General features: G+C 41.5%; 1 protein-coding gene across 29 annotated transcripts in view; it reads right to left on the bottom strand.

Annotated features, from left to right (window-relative positions):
* Positions 1 to 23,818, bottom strand: part of DLC1 (DLC1 Rho GTPase activating protein) — a 560,457-nt gene that overhangs the window by 136,924 nt on the left and 399,715 nt on the right. The gene's annotated exons all lie outside the window — the stretch shown is intronic.

Raw genomic sequence — 23,818 nt, 5'->3', positions numbered from 1 at the left:
GACTTCCTCCCAAACAATATTTCCTCACTCTTCAATAATTAGCACAGGACAGGATGTATAGCAAAGGTGAGATATGGAAGTATCCACAGGAGTGAGTGCTTATAGCTTTTCTCTCTTCCTACTACCTCTACTGTAGCTACTCCTCCCAGGGCCAAGGGCCATGTTACTTATCCCATCATACTATCATACATTAGTAAGTTAACCACTGAAGACAAAACCGAAAAACTGAAAGTTGGAAGCTTCTTAAGGAATTCTGTAGGTAATTACAGAAGATGAGAACTTTTGGATTAGGGGCTCTGTCATTCTTTCTTTGAGAGATTTTTGATGAGTGTTCCTATTTATATCAGGAAATGAAAGGCCAATCTGAAGAATTGTTGGAGAGCCCAGCCACTTAACCTCAAGGAATTAAAGTCTGTTGCATGGGGCGGAAATGTCTGTTTCTTCTATACCTCTGTGTGATTTTAAATAGAAAGCTGATTGGGAGTTCTGCCTTTAAGAAAATCAGACCTCTTTTGCAAAGTGGCTCTTAACTAAGAGCAAGTTCCCCCTGGATTGCTGGAGTAGCCCTAGGATGCTTTCAAAGGCTTCCTTCTCCAGGCACTCCAACGAATGTCATCATCACCTTTACATTTGACGACTTCCCAGACATGGCAAGTTAAGAGATTTGTCCAACACAGTTCAAGAAGGAATGAGAACAATCTGGCTGTCACCCACAAGCAGAGAGGGCAAACATTTCATTCACTCCCTTCCCCCTGCACAGGTATTTCTGACCTCCCCACTGGTTGAAAGGGAGCTAAAAACTCTAAATTGAATGCATTGCATATACAAGGGGAGATTTCTATGTCCAGGAGTCCATTTTTGGCAAAACAAAACAAAACAAAACAAGCAGTGGAGATTTTTTCCCCACACTTGGACAATTATTATTTTTCCAAAAACTGATTAATCCCTTTGAATTTGAATGTAACGCTTCTGTTTAGTATTAATTTCAGTTTACATTTTTAGTTTTCTCTAGGAAATTAAAGGTACTTTCACATACGCTTTTATATGCTGGTAGAGAGAGAAATTAGCACTTCTTACATGATAATGAATAGCACATACATCTATATGGCACTTTATAATCCATAGAGATCTGCCCAATATTTAATATAAATAAATGCCTATAGACTGACTAAGATTGACTCAGACAGCAGTTACCCTTTCCCACAGTTGCCTGCATGGTCAGGCTCAGAACATAAATTCTGAAAGTGTGAACTTCGCTTCCCCAGCCACTAGTCTGTCCTCTGGGGAAGATGCTAACATCTCTTGGAAGTCACAAAATATGGCAATCATAGGTCCTAGATTTTCCAGGATGGTCTCTACATATAATATTCTCTATTGTCAGACCATCGGACCTGTCTCATTTCAGAGGATATTTTTCTCTCTATACAGATGGAAGCTACTTGATTTTCTGCCACTACCATAACTTTGGGTCCCTCTCCACTCTGTAGCCTTGGGAACCCTGGCACATGCTTGGGGTTTGATCCGAGGAAAGATCCTGGTCTACTTTAGTAGACTGTTCTGGGTATAGGCTTGATTGCTTCTGAGCCTCTTTCGAGTGGTTTGAATCAGTCTTGGGTATAGACTAAACTGGGACTCCATGGACTAACACTACTGCGAGATGTTAACCTCCATTACAACTGCAGCAAAAAACTGGGCACAAAGGAGAAAACAGTTCCTTAGTACTCTGTGTAGTCTATGAGGAACACAGAAGGGACTGCCTGCTGAGTTTGGTCCCTATCGCCAGCTTACATGAGCAATAATATTAATAAAAACAACTCATTCTACTTTCACATAGAGTCTCATCATGGTGATCAGTCAACAAGACCTGTAACACCACGTCGTTATTGCTACCCCTCTCCTATCTGGATTCCAGGATGTCACATCTTCTCTTGTGTCCCTCCCCCACTTGTATTTAGGTCCCAACCCATACCATCTCAGAGATCATGCAGCAGAAACCTACAGGGCAGACAGGTCAGGAATAGGAACCTTAGTGGATCTCCTAGATGATGAAGTTGAAGCTGGGAGAAGCTTGTGGATTGCTTGATATCACACAGTAAATCAAGTGCAGAATAGTGTGTAATATTCTCTGGAGTATATGCATCACTGTTAGATAAAAACTCCAGACGTAGTCTGTATGGTTACACTGCATTCCCCAACATCAATGCACACCCCCAGAGCAAAAGACCTATGTGTTGCAAGACATGATAAAATTTTAGGTTTGTGGATGTTCGTATCATGTGATCAGAACTATGGTTAATTTATCATGACATAGACAGTCATTTTACTTCGCATCTCACATTCAGATACCACATACAAATGGATAAATTGAAAAAAAAAACAAAAACAGAAAACAAACAATCATTTACACAACTGGTTGGAGGGCTTTTGTACTTCATGTAATGAGGTTTGGCCTCAATATTTTAGCATTTTTGTAACTGGTGTTTAGACTGAACTTAGTCTTAAATGTGACAAAATAGTTTTACAAAATGTCTCCATCCCTTTTCCTTTCCCCTCTTTTTTAATTGGTAAAAGGGATAACTGTAATATTTCACAGAGCTGATTACAAGAGATTATGTTTATCACAGTACATTATAAACTCTAATTGTGTATACAAACACGAATAATTATTGTTGCCACAAAACTAAAATGGCCATGGTCACTTTACTAAGTCCTTTTTTTGTTTTCTGTTTGTTTGTTTTTTTGAATTTTCCATCTGACTTTATTTTCAAATATACTTTCTTTTCTAAAAAAAACAATACACTTCTAAGCTCTTCTTCTAATATTCTTAGTATTTTTTCTCTTTGATTTTGTATATTTGGCAAGAAGAGGACTCTGAAATAGACTTTATTTCCTCTATTGTGACACATGATTCCATTTTAAAGAGTCTCCTGTTCAAATAAACAGGAAATGCACAATTGCCAGAGAATAGTTAAATAAAATTAAAAAGGAATTTTGAAAATTATGTGTTTGATAAAGATTTGTATCTAGAATACATGAAGGACACATAACTCAATAATAGAACGACAAGTAACTCAGGGCACCTGGGTGGCTCAGTTGGTTAAGCATCGACTCTTGATTTCAGCTCAGGTCACGATCTCGGGGTTCGTAAGTTCAAGCCCCCATCAGGCTCCACACTGATAGTGGGGAGCCTGCTTGGGATTCTCTCTCTCTCTCCCTCTCTCTCTACCCCTCCCTGCTCGCTCATGCGCACTCTCTCTCAAAATAAACTTAAGAAAAAAAAGACAAATAACTCAATCAAAATTGTGCAAAGGGTCTGAACGGACATTTCTTCAGGGAAGACATACAAATAACCAGTAAGCACTAAAAGATGTTCAATAGCTCCAGAGCAGTGGCCATGCCTATAGAACGGGAGATACAAATTAAATCCCCAAAACGATACCACTCCATACCTACTATGATGGCTATAACAAAAAAGACAGACAATAACAAGTGTTGGTGAGAATGTGAAGGAATTGGGATTCTCATAACATTGCTGGCAAGAATGTAAAACATGGTGTTGCTTTGGAAAACAGCCTGGCAGTTCCTCCAAAGATTAAAAAGAGCTACTGTGTGACCCAGCCATTCCACCCCTATGTGTATACCCAAGAGAAATGAAGAGCTAATTAAGTACATACAATAACTTGTGCATGAACGTTCACAGCAGCACTGATCATAATAATAGGCAAAAAGCAGAAACAACCCAAATGTCCACCAACTGATAAACGTATAAATCAAATGCAGTATGTATGTATGTGTATGTATGTGTATATGTGTATATATGTACATACACGTACATACACACACATACACACACACATGTACATACATACAATGGAATACTGCTTGGCAATAAAAAGAAATAAAGCACTGACACATGCTACAACATTATGAACCGTGAAAACACTATAATAAGTGAAAGAAGCCAGTCAGAAGGGACCCACATATTGGATAATTGCATTCATTTGAAATATTCAGAATAGGTAAATCAATAGAAACATAAAACTGATTAATGGCTGCCTGGGACTGGGGATGAGGGAAATTTGGGGGGAAAAAGAGAGTGACAACTGATGAGTACAGTTTCTTTCTTCTCCTTCTCTCTCTTTCCCCCACCCCAGCTTTATTTAGATAAAATTGACTTATAATAATGCACAAATTTAACGTGCACACTGTGTCGATTTTGCACAGGGTTCCTTTTTGGAACAAGGAAATGTTCTAAAATAACTCTGTGTACATAATGTAAACTTTAAATGGGTGAATTATATACTATGTGAACTACATCTCAATAAAGCTATTGAGGATGAGAGAGAGAGAGCAAGAGAGAGAGAATTCTTTTTCCTGGATTCAAAAGTTTACATGGCATTTCCTTAATGAAAATGGTTAACCTCACAAGACGCATCAGCTAAGAGGCTCTCTACTTCCAGACCGATGAGAATTTGTCCCTAAAACTAAATACTGAAAGTATTCATTTCACTCAAATTGGTGACCTGCACTTATTAGGAACATTTATATCTTAGACCAGATGGATTAGTAAAGTAAATTCGGTCCCATGTGGACTAAAGAACCTAATGGCCAAAAGCTTTGATGTTGTCAAACAACTAACCAAATAACACGTTGGATAAAAAGAAAACAGATGTACAGACACCACTGACGGAGGCTTTGATCTCTTCTGTGGTGGCTGCACGGTCATAAAGGACACTGGAAACTTTGTTGCTCTTCCTAATGAGCCCTCCTTGCTTTATTAGGTTCACTGATTTCATGCACACCACACAAGCGAGAACCAGCACTGTTTTCTAAGAAAGGACTTTGATGTTTTACTAATATGAGCCAATAAACCATTTCTTGCACTCCCTGCCAGAAAATAGTGATTAGAGGATATCTTCAAAAATATGATATTCAGTCTTTGCTGGTGTGAACAGAGATCGCACCAGAAAGGGTCACAGCCAAGAGTCAAGAACACCTTGGAAATCATCATCTGACTCATGCAGCAATTTGCTTTTATTAGTTTATTGCATTTCTTTTTTAACTTAAAAGTCATTGTTTGTCTTATGATACCGGCAATTGTGAAAGTAAATGGTAAAGCAAGAGTAGGTTGCAAAGCACCTAGGAGAGCTGGTGCCACTCCTCTTTCTGGTTTCAGCACTTGGAAAGTTGAGGGGAGACAGGTGGCCTAAGAGAGTGTATGTCAAGGTGGCTTCGATCCAGAGACAGACAGCCTTCACAGGATTACTTTCTGAAGAAATACCATGAATCAGGGTCTGGGCATTTGTCACTTTGCTTGTGGTGTGGAGAACAGAATGGGGTAGGGGGTTCACGGCAGGGAGAGGAAAGGGACCGACCGTCCTAATCTGGGCCAGTGGACTCAGTACAGGAGAAAGTGGGCCTGGCCTTTGCAGGACTTGTGTACTTTACAAATCAGTGCCTGGCCTTCACGTTCCTTAAATTCTTGATTTTATTGCTAGTCCTCAATGTCTTTTAAATCCTGATAGGAAGATGAAAAAAAAATCAAGGGAGGGCTCTTATCCTTGTTAACTGATAGAATTGCCATTTCGTGTTCAATGCTTCCATGTATCATGAACACTAGCTGGGGGTCAGTGGACTTTGCTCAGGATCCTGGACTGACCCTTGACTACTGTGTACATTTGGGCAAACTTCTCCCCGTTCTTACTCTTCTGTGACCTCATTTATTAAAGAAGATGATCTCTAAAGTTTCTATTCCTGTATATTTTAAATATTAAAAAAAAAAGATACAGATCAGTCATTAATTCCTAATTTAGAAAAGAAATCTGTGATCCTTGTAGACAATTTAGAAAACACATATAAGCAAAGAGTTGGAAATTTCTTTCAGATTTATTGGTCCATGATTCCTTATAATCCTGCACACTTCCAGTCAAAGGTTGATAGAGTGGGGAGATATGGCAGCAGTAATCTGGCCCAATCTCTTAACAGATGAGGAGACTAGATAGGACTTGTCCAAGGTCACACAACATACTTTACTGACCACATGACTGTGCTCCAATTACTTTAAAATGTCTTGTCCTTTAATTGTATGCAAATGGGATTTTTGATCTGCACCTTGAAAGCTCTCTACAAAAGCGTGAACCGTGACCGTGATTTTTAAGATGCAGATATGCAGAGTTCTGTTTTCTTTACAAAGGAACCTCTGTGGATTTTTTAATAGGTTGCTATGTCTAGCTCTTGGTGTCTCCAGAAAACAAATAACCCAAGAATCCTTGCAAATCTGGCACATCCAATTTAGTCCACTGTGTTTACTTTTGTTCACTCTAAGACTGTCACAACGGCCCTTCTTGGGTCCTTAGTTCTTTGGTCCGTCTGGTGACAGCTATTCTACTCACCAAAGAGGTGACGCCATTTTTCACTCAGCCATTGATATCTATCTACTGCAGACATAGGATGGGATTAGGGGCAAAAGAGTATTGTGAGGAGAAAGAGCCAAGCATGCAGGGTTGGGGGAATATAGACAGTCCTGGAGCGGTACATGCTAAAGCTGGGATGAGGTATGATGTGTGGGGACACTTCAGGATTCTCTGCTCTTACAGTCAACCACACACACAAAGGAAATATGTAGTCATTCTTACTTCTTTGCTATGCCAACTTGATGATTTAACTAGAGTCTTAGTGTGTGAGGAAAGTCATGGCTGAAAAGCTGCCCTCCACCCCATTACCCATATTTGTTCCAAGTGACATTAATGTTGCCTTGGCAACTGCAAGACACTTACATCTACCTCATCATTTTTGGAATTTTAAATTCAAGTACAAATTAGCTCATGCATAAAGTACCATACTGGATTAAACAAAATTCTTAGAAACAGCTATTTCTCTCATTTCAGTGCCCCTTTTGTGACAGGTGACACTTTTTTCTTTTAACATAAAGGAAACACAGATCTTCCATTTACTGGTTCTTTTATTGTTGCTCTGAAGGAACAACAATATTTGGGGAGAAATAGTGCGATGCTAAGCAAAATGAAGTATTAAAAATACAGTATTTACTTACACTTTTGACTACTGCTAAATTGATACTTTATAGCTCTGGTTTATATATGTTTAGAGCCCTTGACCATTTTACCCTCATTTCAGATAGATACTTTTTTTAAAAGAAAATTATTTTTGCTTATTTTAGAGAGAGAAAGAGCACACGTGAGCCAGGAGAGGTGCAAAGGGAAAGGGAGAGGGAGAATCCCAAGCATGCTCCATGCTAAGCATGGAACTTGATGCAGGGTTTGATCCCATGACCCTGGGATCATGACCTGAGCGGAAATCAAGAGTTGGACACTCAACCACCTGAGCCACCCAGGAGCCCCACTCTTATTTTTATCTGAGAGTAATTTCAATGCATTTAAATATGTTTTCTTTATTTAAAAAAGAAAGTTATTTTTTTTCTCAAAAAGCCTAAGATATTTCAAAGAATGGATATTATTTTTTAATATTTTATTCAGATCGTGGAGTGTATTCCAAAGAGAGAAATTGCACAGGATAAGAATGTACTCCATTGGAATTTCAAATAAAGGTCCCATAATCTTACAATCGATATGAACCTCATCTTCTATCACATTGTTTCAGTTTCGATAAAATATTTAAGCACATGAATGAAAGTGGCAGAGTTTGGTCTGTCATCTGGATATTTTGTCAACACAACATTCTGATACTTTGATGCGCTTGACCTGTTCATTGTTATCCAGCTGTTTCTTATTAAATACAGTCTTCATATGCCCTAAATCCTTAGAGGAAGAGGCTTGAGTTGAAGATCTGGTTGCAGGGAGATGAATTCGATTCGTTTATTGTCTCTCTATTGGTTTATAACACTGAAAGCCTCAAAAGTTTCAACCACTGACAAGTTATAATAAGTAATGTTTCCTTTCTTTATTATTTTTAAAATAATGGGGATATATTCAAGTCATCCCATGTAAAACCTTGGATCATGTGTTTTTCATGCAACTAATTTCAAAAAAACCGATAACGGCACGCAGTTAACTCTAAACTAGATACCGATCCCTCATCCATTAGTTGAAGACAAATGCAGGTTCCAAGAAAACATTTAGTACGGAGAATAAATAGTAAGTAATGCAGGACAAGTCTGCTTCGAGCCTATTTCTGATTTACATAAGCATCTGAGCTTAATTCTAATTAGCATCCTGAAATCAGCCTTCATTACTACTTACGTTTTAGTTATGCAGTTAAGACAACACAATTAGCCTATGAAGAAAAGTTCTGGACATATGGAAATCCAAAGACAATATTAAAAATGAAGAGCTTAGTGCTACCATGTTAGAGGAGAGGAGTCTAGCCAGGATAATATCTGTTAAGTGGCAGAACACTTTGCTTGGTTTCTTTTCTAAACACCTGCCTTCGGTTCCACTTAAATGTTTATTTATTTTGACAGAGAGAGAGAGAGAGAGAGAGAGAGAGAGAGAGAGAGACGGAAAATCCCAAGCAGGTTGTCAACTTGGAGCCCAAGGTGGGGCTTGGCCTCACAAAGGAACCATGAGATCATGACCTGAGCCCAAATCAAGAGTTGGACACTTAACGAACTGAGCCACCCAGGCCCCCCAAGGTTCTACTTAAAATAAAACAATGGTGTAAGCCAGTTCGCCAAACGAACACTGGAGAGTTGTATGGATCACATTTTGAAGCCACGCTGAACAAGATAAAGCACAGAGATGCTGAAAATTTGAATTCTGAGGTATTGCTTTGGCACAGAATCTAGGCAAGGAAAAGAGATCTGTCCTAAAAAACCCAAACGGAAACAACTGAGTTGTAAATAATGTATTTGAAAAGCAGGCAAACCAGAAGATATCTTGAGCCCCTTAGTAAAGGTATGAATAGGCAAGACTGAATTTTGGGGCCTTGATAAGACTTGTCTGTGAAGTCTTGCTCTTAATCTGCTTTCTTCAAAAACGGAGAGAGGAGGAAAAGTTCATTTCCAGAGTGTCAGGTGAGTCCCAGCCATTGCAGTGAGTGGTTTACTTGAGTTGTCTCCTTTAAACATCATTACCATTCTATAAATGAGATATTATCATGATTTTTTGAAATGAACAAAACTGACATTCAGGAAAGTTAAGTACCTTGCCAGGTCACCCAGCTGTCAAACTGCAGAGACAGAATTTGAACTCAACTCTTCTGCACTCCAAAGTCCATGCTCTATGGCCTACAGCAAGATGCCTTTCGGGAGTCATTCAATACTACATGGATAGGACAATCTGTAATTATTGCACATGCTCTATTAAGAACACCACTTACTGTGGTATATTAATTTTAAAAGGCAAAGTTGAGCAAATTTATGGCAATAAAAAGAGCCATTTTTAAAAATGGAGTAATGTGTGTACTTTTAACACTTGCTGCATCATATCTGCCAGGTGTTTCCCCAAAGAAGAACCAGTTGTTTAGAGCATGGTAATAAATTGTAAATTGAGTGCATAATACGTTTTATTAACAGACAATTCACTTACTATGGCTTTTATCTTCTGGTCATTTAACCCAAAAATTTACTAATGGAAGCATGCTGAGTTTGCTGCATTTTAATAAGTATGTCCATATAATAATGAAGCAATAAAAGGAGCAGGTATATTTTATCTTTTACTCCAAGTTTACACACGAAAATAAAGTATCTAATGTCTTTTTGACTGTGAAGTGTCATTCAACGGGCCAAGGACAAAGGTGGCCTTATTTATATTTGCAAAACGAGATAGGTAAAAGCTGGGTCTAAACCAATAACTGTTTTTCGTTTGGAATTTATAAGGAAAATGGAGAGAAACCACACTGCATTTCCCTCAAGGTTTGAGGCCTAAAAAATCTGCATATTCAGGATCTCTAATTTTTACCATTTTTCATCATCACAGAATGACAAATTTAGCATGCAATTCTAACTGCGTAAAAAAAAAAACAAAAAACAAAACAACCAAAAAACAAAAAAACCCCAGCTCTTCTGGAGCTAATTTGTGCCAATTTTCTTGTGCAGTAGAACTAGATGAGATATTGAAGGACAGATCCCCCTAAACTAAAATTTAAAAATAATTAATCCACGGGTTGAATCCCTGGGATAACTAGAGGTTTTGCTGAGATGAAAAAGGTAGTTAAACCTACTCCCAGAAATCACTCTCGTGGAGGATGTTTCCTAAGCAATGGACCAGATGTCTCATCATCACCCACCAGGCCACGGTAATAAGTTAATTTGGACAAATTGCCACATACACATTCAGCCTTGGTGACCTTTAATTTCTAACAGCTTTAAAAGCACCCATGAAAGTAAAATGGAGAAGAAAGAACTATAAATAGCTGGCAGTCTTCAGAAGGACTGTTTGAAGACTAGAACGTTTGGTACTTACTATCCAAGACCTTAATAGTAGGAAGCAGGAATAAGCAGTAAAAGGTACAGCGAAATTAAAAAAAAAAAACAAAAACAAAAACAAAACAAAAACAAAGAAACGCAATTAAGGCTATTACCCATTTTCTGAAGTTAATACAGAGCCCATTTTTGAAATTCTGAATAATTTATTTGTGGCATATCTAAAATAAATTCAGTGAACACAAAACATTGAAAAGCATGTAGAATATAAGAAATAACTAAAAGAAATCCTCCTGCAGCAGTTTCGCGGCCGTGTAAAATGTTGCAAGATCAAAGAGTATCAACCTTTCTTTAGGTATACTCTCTTTAAATCTCATCTACTTTTTCAACTATTAGTGTTATAGAATGTTGATTTTCTGTAAATTTCAAGGATTACACTTACTAGTTCAATTCTTTTTAACATTCTTAGCTCAAGCTGATTGTCTGACATCAGTGAATGGCATTATTGTAGAGTTAGCTTAACTAATGGGAGATATGATAACAAGATTCTGTCTGTTCCTCTTTGTAAAAGTGATGTTAAAGACAGAATTAAAACTTAAAATCTTGAACCCACTAATTAGCCTGTCAACCTTGTCATACAGTTGTTTTACTCATATCCACAGGAAATCGCCTACAATAATGTTAACAGTGAACAAAAGAAAAAGAGTAATTCATTGGGGTGTATTAAATCATAGGTTCTTGGATTCCCTTAAAAAATTATTAAACTCTAACAATATTCCTGTTACAAGTCTGAGACAAGTAAATCTTATTGTACTTGCTTTCGAGATGGATGAAACCAAAAGGATTAAATGAGGAATATTTATGATAAAGTGTGGACAGTGCAATGCTTATCACTTAAAAAAATCTTTTTTAATGTTTATCTTTTTGAGAGAGAGAGGGAGAGAGAGTGTGTGAACAGGAGAGAGGCAGAGAGAGAAGGAGGGAGAGAGGGAGACACAGAATCCAAAGCAGGCTCCAGGCTCCGAGCTGTCAGCATAGAGCCCGACGCGAGGCTCAAACTCACAGACCGCGAGATCATGACATGAGCTGAAGTTGGATGCTTAACCGACTGAGCCACCCAGGCACCCCGATTATCACTTTTTATTATGAGCTTATTGAAATAAATGCGGCTTGAGATCAATATTATGAGATTGTCTCTATCTAAAAGGATTTACTGCTTGCCAGGGTGAGATGTTAAATACTGGAAAAACAAAGCTATGGTAGATGCTTCTGGTTTCTAAGAGTCTCGGGGGAAAAGGAGACATGGATGCTTCTGAAAATAATTTGACATTTCTAAGATACAAAATAAAATACATTTAAATCGTTGTAGTTTTTCGGATTTCAATTTTCTCTGTCAAATGAAGAGAATGCTTGCTTAGATGGCTATGAGGTCTCTTTCAACCCTAGTCTTTTATGATTATACAAAAATTATTCTCATGTAGCAATCCTTATATCTCTTCAGTTGTTTTGCTTGCTCTTCTGGGGATTTGTAGTGCAGTGGACAAAACCATACAAACCACCCAGAGCTGGACTCACATCTATTACACAAGGGGAGAATGAAGCTTCTCACTGGTCCAGCTCCCTCGCATTTTAGTGGCCTGACCACACAGAGAAATGCTTGCCGTGTCTCCACAGTGCAGCATGAAAAGCTGCATATCTCTTTCTGGGTTATAATTGATTATTCTCAAATCTTATGAACCCAGTACATCTATTGAAAAAATAACTGAGTAAGTGAAGGAATAATGAACAGGTAGAAAAAGGATCATTCTGACATCCTTTAGAGTATGTTAATAAGTATTGGGCAGCTCTGTGTCCTTAAACATGTAGGTTTGCATTTATCTTCATTTTTACCCCACATCAAGTTCTATGCGTGTGTGTGTGTGTGTGTGTGTGTGTGTGATTATAGAAAACTAAAAACGGACTCTATCAGCTCACTAATTTTGATCATCTTTTCTCTCCCTAAGTTATACTTAAAACTTTGCTAACCTCCACAAAACCATAAACTGGGAAAAGGCACTGCCCCCATACGTGTGTGGCTTAGTGATATATCGGGACCTTTTAACAAATTAGAAAAAGGCCTCCCTTCTTCCGCTAGAGCTGTGTCACTCCAGGGCTCGGGGACCCGAGGAGAGGCTGGACTTAACTCCCAAGTGTCTTCTTGGCTGGGAGCCCCTGAGCCAGGCAGATCCTGCCCAACTGTGGTCCCGGGTTACACAGTCAGCAAATGGAATCAGCCTGATTTCCAGGAAGCTCATAAAAGTCATTCCTCCCCTGTGATGTACGTGCTTTCTGAGGTGGACTTCCAGGAGGGGCAGGTACTTACCCTGGAACACCCAGAAGCTAAGCAAGGCATTTGCTGAGCATAGTGTGTGGACTGCACTTTGCTGGGAGGTAGGGGAGTGTATAATTAAGCGAACACAGGTCTCTGCACACAATCCAGACGGAAAGTCAAAACAAAACCAGGCAACGTGGTGTGATCTGGGAATCAGTTTCTGAACATACAACCACTTGTTTTTGTTTTTTCTTGCTTGCTTTCTATAAAGAAGGAGACTGGGCAGGAGGATTTTGGATGTTATCTACCTAGGGTGATAGGTTTTGTATCTCTAGTCTACAAGAACAACTTGCAAATGTTTTATCTAGTGCTCACTGTGCAGAAACAGCTACGAGTTAAGTGCAAATGTCCAGGAGGCTTCCTAACATCATATCACATAGTATCAAATCAGGGGTGAAGACTGGGGTGAACATGCCAATATCGGGATGCTGTATAGACTAAGGCACAAAGATAGGGATTGCTACAGATGTGTGTGGAATAGGGAAAAATCCAAGGTGACAGAAGCTGGGTGTTGACGTTGGGTTATACAGCCAGGACAGGCAGGGCAAGACCAGACTGGGGTCTGCCACTCCATGCTGTCCAACTGGCCACAGGCTTGTAATTGCCAAATGATTGGATACCATGCGGGGATCTGAGTTGGGTCTGTAGCTGCAGAGGAGTCTGCTTTAACGTGAAATGTGTGGGGACTGACTCCAGGATCCTGGCCAACATTATACCATCCTCTAAGCCTCCAATGAAACCATGAACCAGCTCAGACACATACATTCACACGCGGGCACAAACCTCAAGAGGGAAACAATCCTCATGTGTAATCTCAGGTCTGTGCCATGTTCTCCTACTTCAAGAGGGGAATCCAACGAAGGCAAGTATGGGAAATGGGAAGTTCTCCAGAAGAAGAGTGCTAAAATACCAACTCCTGTAGAACTGTAACCCAGAGAGAAATGTTCTCCTCAAACAACAACACCACTTACAAAGTGGCTCGCAGTCAGTCCGAGAGAACACAGAGTTTGGGAGGTGAGCCAAGGACCCTGCATTTCTGTGATGCTTGTTCTGGTGCAGCGATAAACATTAGTGCACCCCTTCAGCCCTCTGCCGCTGGAGAGCCGTCTACGGGGCTGCAGTGCTCTTTAACATAAATAATCTTCATCTTCAAATGAGCAGTAGATGCATGAGAACGAGATTAGGGGGACTTTTTTTTCTGAGCCCGTTATGGAAACTTCCAAAGGAACAAACTTCAGCCTACTATGGAAGTTTCACTTCAAACAGATGTCTCTGGAGGCGAGTGTGTACTTCGGTGCTGTTTACCAGACTGGACATGCTCTTTTCCTGTAAGAGTGTTCTCAAAGTCTCAGAAGCTTTAGAACAAGTAAGAAGCTTCGCCAGATTCAAAGGTGCGGTTCAAAGGAACATAAAAATGACCCATCTGAGTCATGTGATGGTCACATGGACTAGTTCATCTACTTTTCCTTAAGATTTTTTTATCAAAAAAATTTTTTTAAATGTTTTTATTTTCTATTTTTGAGAGAGACAGAGCACGGGTGGGGGAGGGGAGGGTCAGAGAGAGACGGAAACACAGAATTCGAAGCAGGCTCCAGACTCTGAGCTGTCAGAGCCCGACTCGGGGCTGTAACTCAGGAACCGTGAGACAGTGACCTGAGCCGAAATCAGATGTTTAACCCACTGAGTCACCCAGGCGCCCCTACTTTTCCTTAAGATGTTTTTAATTTTGGTAGAGGAAAAGGATGCAACCAAAGTTTGGTGTTTTTCTTTTAAACAACTTTGGACAGTTAAGTTATTAATGACCAATCTTTATTCAAATGGAAATATACATATTCTCTTTAATCTGAAAATATCTTTGCTCTGAATGGGGAAAACCCCTAAATGTGCAAAATCTGAACATTTCCTGGAAACATATGTTACCAGCACAGATTGGGCTGTTTGTTTCACGATTGGGCTGTTTGTTTCACACCGTCACACGGTCAGCAGGTGAGTATGATTTAGCATGCAAAGTATTACATTGTAGGTTATTTTGGATAGTATTAGGTTCTTGCTTCTAATCAGGCTCCAGAGGCTGAGAAAGAGAGTGCAAGGAAGGCCAAAGAGAAAAGGGATGTAAATGTAAGAGGAAAGAGGGAGGCATCTGGGGAGGTAAGGAGAAAAGCAGTGGGGCTCTTTATGTAAGTCATTCATGCAGCGACTCACCAGTTAGTTGACAAATACTACACCTCCATAAAAAGGGGGTTTTGGCGGGTCGAATTATGGATTTCTAATATGCTTATATGCACACTCTGAACTTCTCTTCACCTGACACAAAGGCAGATGCTTATAAATTATCCAAAGAGGTGAGAAGTGCTTTTAGTTAAGAGTTAAGTAAGAAAAGGCCACGTAGGAGAGTATTATTATGCAAATATCCACAGTAAACACCTTTGGTGTGACCTCGCAGGAGGCAAAATCACGCAAGTATACAAGCTCTCCTACGCTAAAATTTTCAACCTGATTTGGGGCACATTTTTCTTTTTCCTTGCTTTCCGGTTTCCAAACTCATTATACCCTGTTGTATGTTTTGGTTTTTTTGTTTTGTTTTGTTTTTAAATTCTAGGTCAGGTTCAGTTGTAAGACCATACAAGGAAGAGATCTCAAAAATTAATATTTTGGTAGGAGTCTTGAGAACTTAGTAGAGAAAACGTAAGGAAAGCTTTCCCCTTTCCTTCTTTTCCCCCTTCACCCCCCAAGCCCTCTAAATGGCAAAGTAACACTCCCAAGAGGGGCTTTCAGTTCTTCGAACAGGGACAAAGGACCCTGGTTGAGTATCCCCCTTCTGCAGTGACTCCTCAGTTGGTGTGGTATTCTTCCACGGAGGCCCTGCTGAGCTGTTAGGAAGTAAGAGGCATTCGCACACGACTCACTATCTTTCAGGGGCCAATTAGCCAGTTTGGAATATCCAGACCCTGGGTTTCTTTCATTTCTCTTTCAGCAGCTTGCCTTTTGGTCATTTGCCATGCTTCATTAAAAGGGGCAAAGCTCAGATCTGTCCATTTGGCTCACCCTTAGGAGCTCTGAAGGGAGCTTTCTTGGGGAAGGCAATTGAAGCCATTGAAGTGAAGATGTGGGGATTATCCATGGATTAGGATTATCTAAACCAGTGGTTTCCAACCCTTTTAACTAGGAAAAGCCCTTTTACAGGTAAAACAAAACAAAACAAAACCCAAACCAAACAAAACAACAAACCTTGTGCATACTTACAGGACAGTAATTATACTATCTACTGAGTAAGGCAAGCACTTGCTCATAGGAAGGAAAGGCTTGTTCATCTTGTCTTCTCATCTTCAAACACATTCTGTACCCCTTCCAACCCCTCTTGGAAAAACATCTTTCCTAGGGCATCAATACTCTGAATTCTTTGTGATTCAGACTCAAGTAAAGTAAGGAAAGTTTACAGAGGAAGCCTGGTACCTATCATCTGCTGGAAACTAACACACAAATAGATTGTTGAGATGTTTCGGAATAATGACCGGTAAACACCAAGGGAAAAGAAAAAAAAAAACCTTCTTTCCATTTCATTATAGAAGTTTTTTGTGAAGACTTAAATTTGAAGGTGGTTAATGATTTTCTTGTTTGGTGATTATTCAAGATGTATGTGAATCAGAAGGAATTGAAATCAACTGTGAGGGGTGCTGAAGATTATAGACAATATAACCCTAACACCTTTTTAGCGATGTTTTTGCCGATTTAGTGAATGGGACTTGGTGTCAGAATTTCTGAGGACAAGTAGAGGGCATGCTGACATCAGGAACAATTACAAAAACTTGTACAGCACCAACAGAGCAAACTTTTCTCCTGTGTTATATATTGGCCATATGTCTTTGTTTTAAAAATTCTTCTCAGTATTCCAGCTCCACCTTCTCTCAACAGATACTCTGTCTTCATCATCAAGGAGATGGAGGTAACCAGGTATGAACCACTCCAAATTATTAGCAACATCCACTTCTTGGAGCCAAAAATGCTGCTCTCGTATTCTTCTTAGACTTCCTCATTCTTCTCCTATTTGCTAATGACTCCCAAATTGGTATCTCCTGCCCTGTCTTCTCTCCCCAGTTTAGACTGGGACATACACCTGGTGACCGCTGGCCATGAGCACCTGGACAGCCACAGGGACCTGGTCCTCACCATTTCCTCCCTAACTTATTTATCCTGTTCAATTCCTCATCTCAGTGGAACCAGCCTGCCTCCAAGCATCCAGGGTAGGAATCTGGTGGTAAACCTAGGCTTCTCTCTTTCCTACACTCCCACAGCCAATTAACCCCCCAGTATTCATTATTTTACTTTCTAAATACTTCTGAAATCCGTCGCCTACTATTTAGCTCGGCTATACCTCATTCAGGCTTTCATAATCTTTACTCTAGAGGTTTACAATGACTCTTAATGACTCTTCATTGCCTGAAAATAAGGACCCTGCCTGTGAGTGTGGCATTCAAGACTTCTCATGACCTTCCACTTCCGCTTTCCCCCGCCCTCTCCACATTCCACTTTACCAAACTGCACACACCAAGAGGCTGCTTTTATTCCTTCTCCTTGAAATCTCCTCCCTGCCTTCATCTGGTTGACACTAATCCATCTTGTCTGAACCCATGACCAAGCTAAGTGCCACTCCTCTGTGATCCTATTATACCTTGTACATACCTATTCTTTTTATCACCTACGCGTTATATTATATTGTAATTACCTGTTAATTCATATTTTGCCCTCCCCTTGACCTCCAGTCAAGAAGGAAGATGGTTGCCCATACTGTGTCAAAATTATTTATTTATTTATTTATTTTTTATTAGAAAAAGTGGAGAGTCTTTGACACACTTCAGTTAAGAATAGAACTCTATTTTTCCTTCCCCTTGAGTTAGGGCAGGATCACCACTTGCTTGTAAACAACACAGTGTGGCTGTGTGACTCGTAAGGTGACGTTAGAAGAGCTGAGGCTGCTTGGCCTTGTTCTCTGGGACATTCATCTGGGGGCTCTGTTCTACCTTGGGAGGAGTCTGACTACCCTGAGGTTGCAGCACTGGGAAGAGGTCCAGGCCACGTGCAGAGGCCACCTGTCGGTGCTCTACGAGCCCCAGCCGACATTCATGACCACCAGACACGAATGAGGCACCTCTAGGTGACTCCAGCCCCAGCTGCGCAGTCACCCCAGCCTTTGAAACTTTCCAGCTGAGGCCCCAGTGCCCATCCTCACTCCTGACACAGGCAGTCTGTGGGCATCAGAAGTGGCGGTTCTACACTGCTGAGTTCTGGGGAGGTTCTGCAGCAGGGGTAGGCAGGACGCATGCACCCACCAGCAGGCTGCTGACTAGTCCTCCACGGGCCCTCCTCCCTCAGGGAGCTCTCCTCCTCATTCTTTCGGCGCGCTTCCTGGGCCACAGCCTAAATACGCTCTTTGCACCCAAATCCTTGTTTCAGGGACTTCTTAAAGGGGAAATCCAAATTAAGATACTGTCCAGATCCCACCATGAGACGTTATTCAGGTGGAGGTGAAAACAGTTTTAAAGGATGTAAATAACACTTTAAACATGGTGTGGGAGGACCTAACACTTGGACCAGGGATGGTGGTCCTGAGAAAGCATAATTATTAAAGAGGGCAGTTGGGCAGACTGAAGGAGTCCAGTAATAATTTTGCCTGGAACGGGGGAGATTTTTAAAGGCCATCTGCAACAATGGCAAAATACAGGAAGAAGACTGAAGGAGTCCAGTAATAATTTTGCCTGGAACGGGGGAGATTTTTAAAGGCCATCTGCAACGATGGCAAAATACAGGAAGAAACCGAAGTTAAAGACACATTTTCGTGTAGGCAATAGTTTTCATTTGGAGAAAAAAGCTTTGCTTCCAGAAGTGTGAAAGCATGCCTTTTAAATATCTTAGACTTTCTTTTTCTAGAGGATTTCCAGGTAATTATTTAGAAGGCATTGATTTGACCACAAGACAATTAGGAATTCAGATGACAACAGGGATACCGTTTGTATAGAGTGGAGTTCTCAAGGTTTCAACATGTATCAGTTATCCTGGTATCGGGCAGACCCACTCATAGGGCAGCATTCTGCATGGGGTTTGTGTGTGTGTGTGTGTCTCATCTGAAATAGATGAGTTCGGTGCTCAAAAAGCATTTCAAAATGAAGACCAGTCAGAAATCTTATTGACCAAAGAGTACACAGAACAGCAGTCGACACCAGTCTAAATTCCCCGTGTCCGTAAAAAAGTTTCTACCTAAGAAAGCAGAGTAAGTCGAACGACTTTTCCTTCACACGGCCACATTCCATCATCCAACACTCACTTGCATACCACTGTCTCACTCATCTCTTCATCACATTTGTCTGAGTTCATATTCAAATATCTGCAGATAGTCTAGCAAGCAGAGCTATGTCCCAGGGTCTAGCACAGTGCCTGAGATGTATTTATAATATTTGTTGAATGAGTAAAGCAGTGCATAAGGCCAATGCATCTCACCATTTACATCATAAATACTGTTCATTCCTGCTTTGTTGTCAGCACGGTGCCCCGCCTAGAAGGGACCCTTGATTGCAAAACTTTAATGAACAAAACCCAGACTGAGTGTCTCTCTTAAATGCAGGCAGAAACAGACTCCTGTGTTAACAAGCATACCATCCAGACATCCCATGTCCTTAATCATGTTGCAAGGAGTTTCACCTGTTGCCCAGAAAGAAGGAAGGTGCTTTTTGCAGGTATTTAATGCATGGCCACTGCAAAATAGAGAAACAAGAGGCGAAAATGTTGCTGAAATGATGGAAAGGGATTCGTTACTTGGCTGGGTGCCAAGTAAAAGTCAGTTCCAGTTGTTCCATTAACAGTCAAACCTCCAGGCACTGCCAAACATTACTATCTGCTTGTGCAATTTGGCACAGTTGTTACTAGGTCAGGATTACAATTGCAGAGACAGTACAGCCAGTACTTTGCCAGCAGGATTGACTATAGAAGATAGGATACCTCGCGAAGAATGTCACAGTATATGCAATTATAGCAACTGTTAACACTTATTTAGCACTTACAATGTGCCAGACAGCTTTCTGAGTGCTTTGCGTTTGTGACTCACTGAATCTTCACGGCAACCTTTGTGCGGCAGATGTGTTAATATCATGCCCATTTTACAAATAAGGCACAGAGAGGTTAAAGAATCTATCCAACGTTACCCACATTCTAAGTGGCCAAATGGAAACTGAGACCCCTCCAGTCTATTTCTAAGACCCATACATTTTTTTTAAGTTTATTTATTTTGAGAGAGAGAGAGAGAGAGCACCGAAGGTGCAGAGAGAGAGGGAGAGAGGGAGAATCACAAGCAGGCTCTGCACCATCAATGTGGAGCCCGATGCAGGGCTCGGACTCACCAACCGATCGATCATGACTGGGCCAAAATTGAGAGTGGGACGCTTAACCAACTGAACCACCCAGGTGCCCCTAAGATCCATACTCTTAACTGCTTTCATAATCACAATGCCTGACTGCCCCAAAGCAACACAAACGCCTGACTTCCAAGATACATTACAAATACGCTCAAACATGTACAAAGTAATAGATCTGCTTTGTATTTAACGTTAATTATCATACACTTAAGGCTAACCATGGCTTTGGAATAATTTTCTAATCAAACTAAGCAATACTTTAAGAATATCATAACTAGCTTCATAGTAGTACCGGGGACTGCTCCAAGCTGAAAGCACTTTCTGGTTTGCATTTTTTTTCATGGGATATTGTTTAGGGCAAATCAGGTAAGTAACATGTAAATGCTAAGCTGTAGTTTTGCTGTCACTTGAGACCACGCCTCTGCTCTCTGTAATCTGTGGTTATGAAGTGAAAGGCCAACGATGTGATGTATAAGCTCCAGGGAGGTGGGGACCTGGTTAGTTTTTGCCTTGCCCAGAGCAGGTGCTTAGATGAAGCACCTCTCCCATCTCGCTGCCCGGTACTCTTCACTCCTGTCTCCTTGCTTCCCCTCCTCCTCCCTTTCCCTGAGCCCCTGGCCTCCTCGTGCCATTGCTCCCGTGCTCTCTTACCCACCCCCCCCCCCCCCGCCCCGTTTCTCCACCTCCTGGTCCTAATAGAAAACTGGACCGCCCTTGCTCCCTCCTCCTCTCCCTGCACAGCCGTCTCTGGCTTCCTAGAAGTTCTCTCAGCTGCTGCCTCCCAGTCCTTATTCTGCAGTTTCCTCTGCAGTTGAGCCCATCAAGTCCATGTTGGTCTAATATCCTGCTTCTCCTCCTTCTTCACTGAAGACTAGACCTTGGTTCGCACAGCTGCTTTCACCCTAAGGGCAATAGCCTCTCCAGAGGAGGCAAGGTCCCTGCAGACAGCTACACACACACACACACACACACACACACACACACACACACACACACACATTGTAACCTTGCAACTCCATAACCATCACCGGGCATCTGTGTCATTTTATTCCCTAGAGCGCATCATTCAGAAGCCTTCGACTGTGACACAGCCTTCTGGACTCCCACCTCCCACCTTATCTCCCCTCCAGAGAGGGTTTCTGGTTGCACCCACCCTTCATTCCCGGCTTGCACCTTCAGTTCCCCAGATTCTCGCTTCCTCATTGCCTTCAACCAGGAATACCTCCACACAGAATTAAAGCTGCATTTCACTGTTTCTTTCCACCCTCCCCTCGAAAAGGTAGCAAGTCGCCATTGGAGAAAATGCCAGTGCTTTGTAGATAGCAGTCATTGTCAATTCAAACGCCCTAACCTCTGTGGGGCTCTTTGACTCATTTTTGAACTTGACCCTTTCCATCCTCCATGATTCCGCTAAACCACCCCCACACACCTCAAGCCCTGATCCATTTTTAGCAGACGGTGCTGTCTGGACTGCATTAAGAAAGTTGAGGCCATGGGCTATGATCTATCTCAGCTCCCCAGACGCTCCTTGTCAAAGGTATCTGTTGCCACAGCAATCTTTATCCCCTCTCCACCAGCCTCAGGGCGGGGCCGCCCTCCTCCTCATACTCTCCTCACTGTGCCTTTCACCCTGTCTTCTGAGTTACTACCTCAACAATTTCCTTAGCCCTTCCCCAGAGTTTCTTTTTTTTTTTTTAATTTTTTTTTTAACGTTTATTTTTGAGACAGAGAGAGACAGAGCATGAACGGGGGAGGGGCAGAGAGAGAGGGAGACACAGAATAGGAAGCAGGCTCCAGGCTCTGAGCCATCAGCCCAGAGCCCAACGCGGGGCTCGAACTCACGGACCGCGAGATCGTGACCCGAGCTGAAGTCGGACGCTCAACCGACTGAGCCACCCAGGCGCCCCAGCCCTTCCCCAAAGTTTCAACTTTAATTTCTTCACCCCTCGTCCCCACTGTAACTGGCAACTTCCTCTCAGGCTAAGTCTCTCTCATCCTGATTAAAAAACAAACATCCCAAGCCAAAATAGCAAACATAACAATAAACAGAAAACCAAAGCACATCCCAAGCCCATTATCTCCCACCCAGAAGATAAATGTGCCCACTTATCGTTCTTTTTCCTTTTCAGGCAAATGTCTCCACATGACAAGCGACCACTGATGCCATCAGCTCCTTCACATGCTTGGCCATTTCCTGCCTTTCTAAATGCCATCCACTCTCCCTGAAATGCCTTTGCCTGCCAGGAAGCAGCGGGCTGGGTTGGGGCCTCTCCTGGAATTGCTTTGGGACATTGGCCCCATTTCCACCCCTGCCCTCCGCCCCCTCCCCCTTGTCCTGAGCGCCAGACAGTGAGATCCTTCTGTGCATGGGATGTGCCACGTTCACTGTTGTAGCCTCGCTGCCTGACAACACCCGGCGCATGAGTGAGGATCAAGAAGTGTGTCTGGAAGAAGTGTTTCCATATAAAGCTCTACCAAATGATTCTGCTCTACTCACATTGCCTCTGCATTGCTTTAATACAACTTGATCATTTTTGACCCAAAGTGTTGCTGCTCCCTGCCAGATCAATATTGTTCCCATCTGCTTCACTGAGCTTCGCAAAGATCTTAGTTCTCTGTAGATCACAGAGTTCTCCCAGCTGAAGTCAGCGGGCCAACAGAACGTCATTTCTTCACCCACGTGGTCTCCTCCAACACATCTGGATGTCACAGGCCAGCACAATTTCCAAACTATATGGGCTCAGGATTGGATCACTAACCTTCACTATCTGAAGCGAACCTATGAATCCACATCACCCAAAACCAACTTCTGTAAGTGAGGATGTATTAATAACAACAGAAAAGTAAGAAGGGCAGATAAAGGACAGGGCTTTAAGCTGAATACATTTGATACTATTAAAAATTCAGTACATTACTGTTGGTCGGCGTGGGGCGGCCGTAACAGAGTAGCACAGACTGAATGGTTGAAACAACAGAAATGTATTTTCTCACAGTTCTGGAGGCTGGGAGTCTAAGATTAAGGTGCTGTCAGATTTGGTTTCTGGTGAGAGCTCTCTTCCTGGCTTGCAGAGAGTTGCCTCTGGCTGTGTCCTCATGTGGCCTTTCCTCTGTGTGAGCACACTCCTAGTATTTCATTCTTTTTTTTTTTTTTTTAATTTGTTTTTTAATTTATTTTTAAGAGAGAGAGAGAGATAGAGCATGAGCGGGGGGGCAGGGGGGCAGAGAGAGAGGGAGACAGAATCCAAAGCAGGCTCTGGGCTCTGAACTGTCAGGGCAGAGCCCGACTCGGGGTTCCGACTTGTAACCACGAGATCATGACCTGAGCCGAGGTTGGGCACTTAACCAACTGAACCACCCAGGCATACCTCTCTTGCTCTTCTTACAAGGACACCCCTCCTTTTGGATTAGGACTCTCAACCTTATGACCTCACTTAAACTTAAATACCTCTTTATAGATGCTCTCTCCAAATACAGTCACAGTATAGGCTTCAACATACGAGGGAGGGGGCACAATTCCATCCATAACAATTGCCCCTTATTTTCTCATTTTTCTGCAGATCATTGGGAATTTCAACTTGGATTGGCACCAGTTTGTAGGCAAGGATTTAGAAAACACAGTTCTAAATACTGTAAAAAACCTCACATATACAGACTCTGAAAAAATGATCTATTGTACTTATTTACACATTTAGGTGTTATTGCTGT

The sequence above is a fragment of the Panthera tigris genome, chromosome B1 (assembly GCF_018350195.1).
Source record: "Panthera tigris isolate Pti1 chromosome B1, P.tigris_Pti1_mat1.1, whole genome shotgun sequence".
Classification (NCBI taxonomy): domain Eukaryota; kingdom Metazoa; phylum Chordata; class Mammalia; order Carnivora; family Felidae; genus Panthera; species Panthera tigris.
Note: the sequence above shows the minus strand (reverse complement) of the source record. Positions and strands in the feature narration are given on the sequence as shown.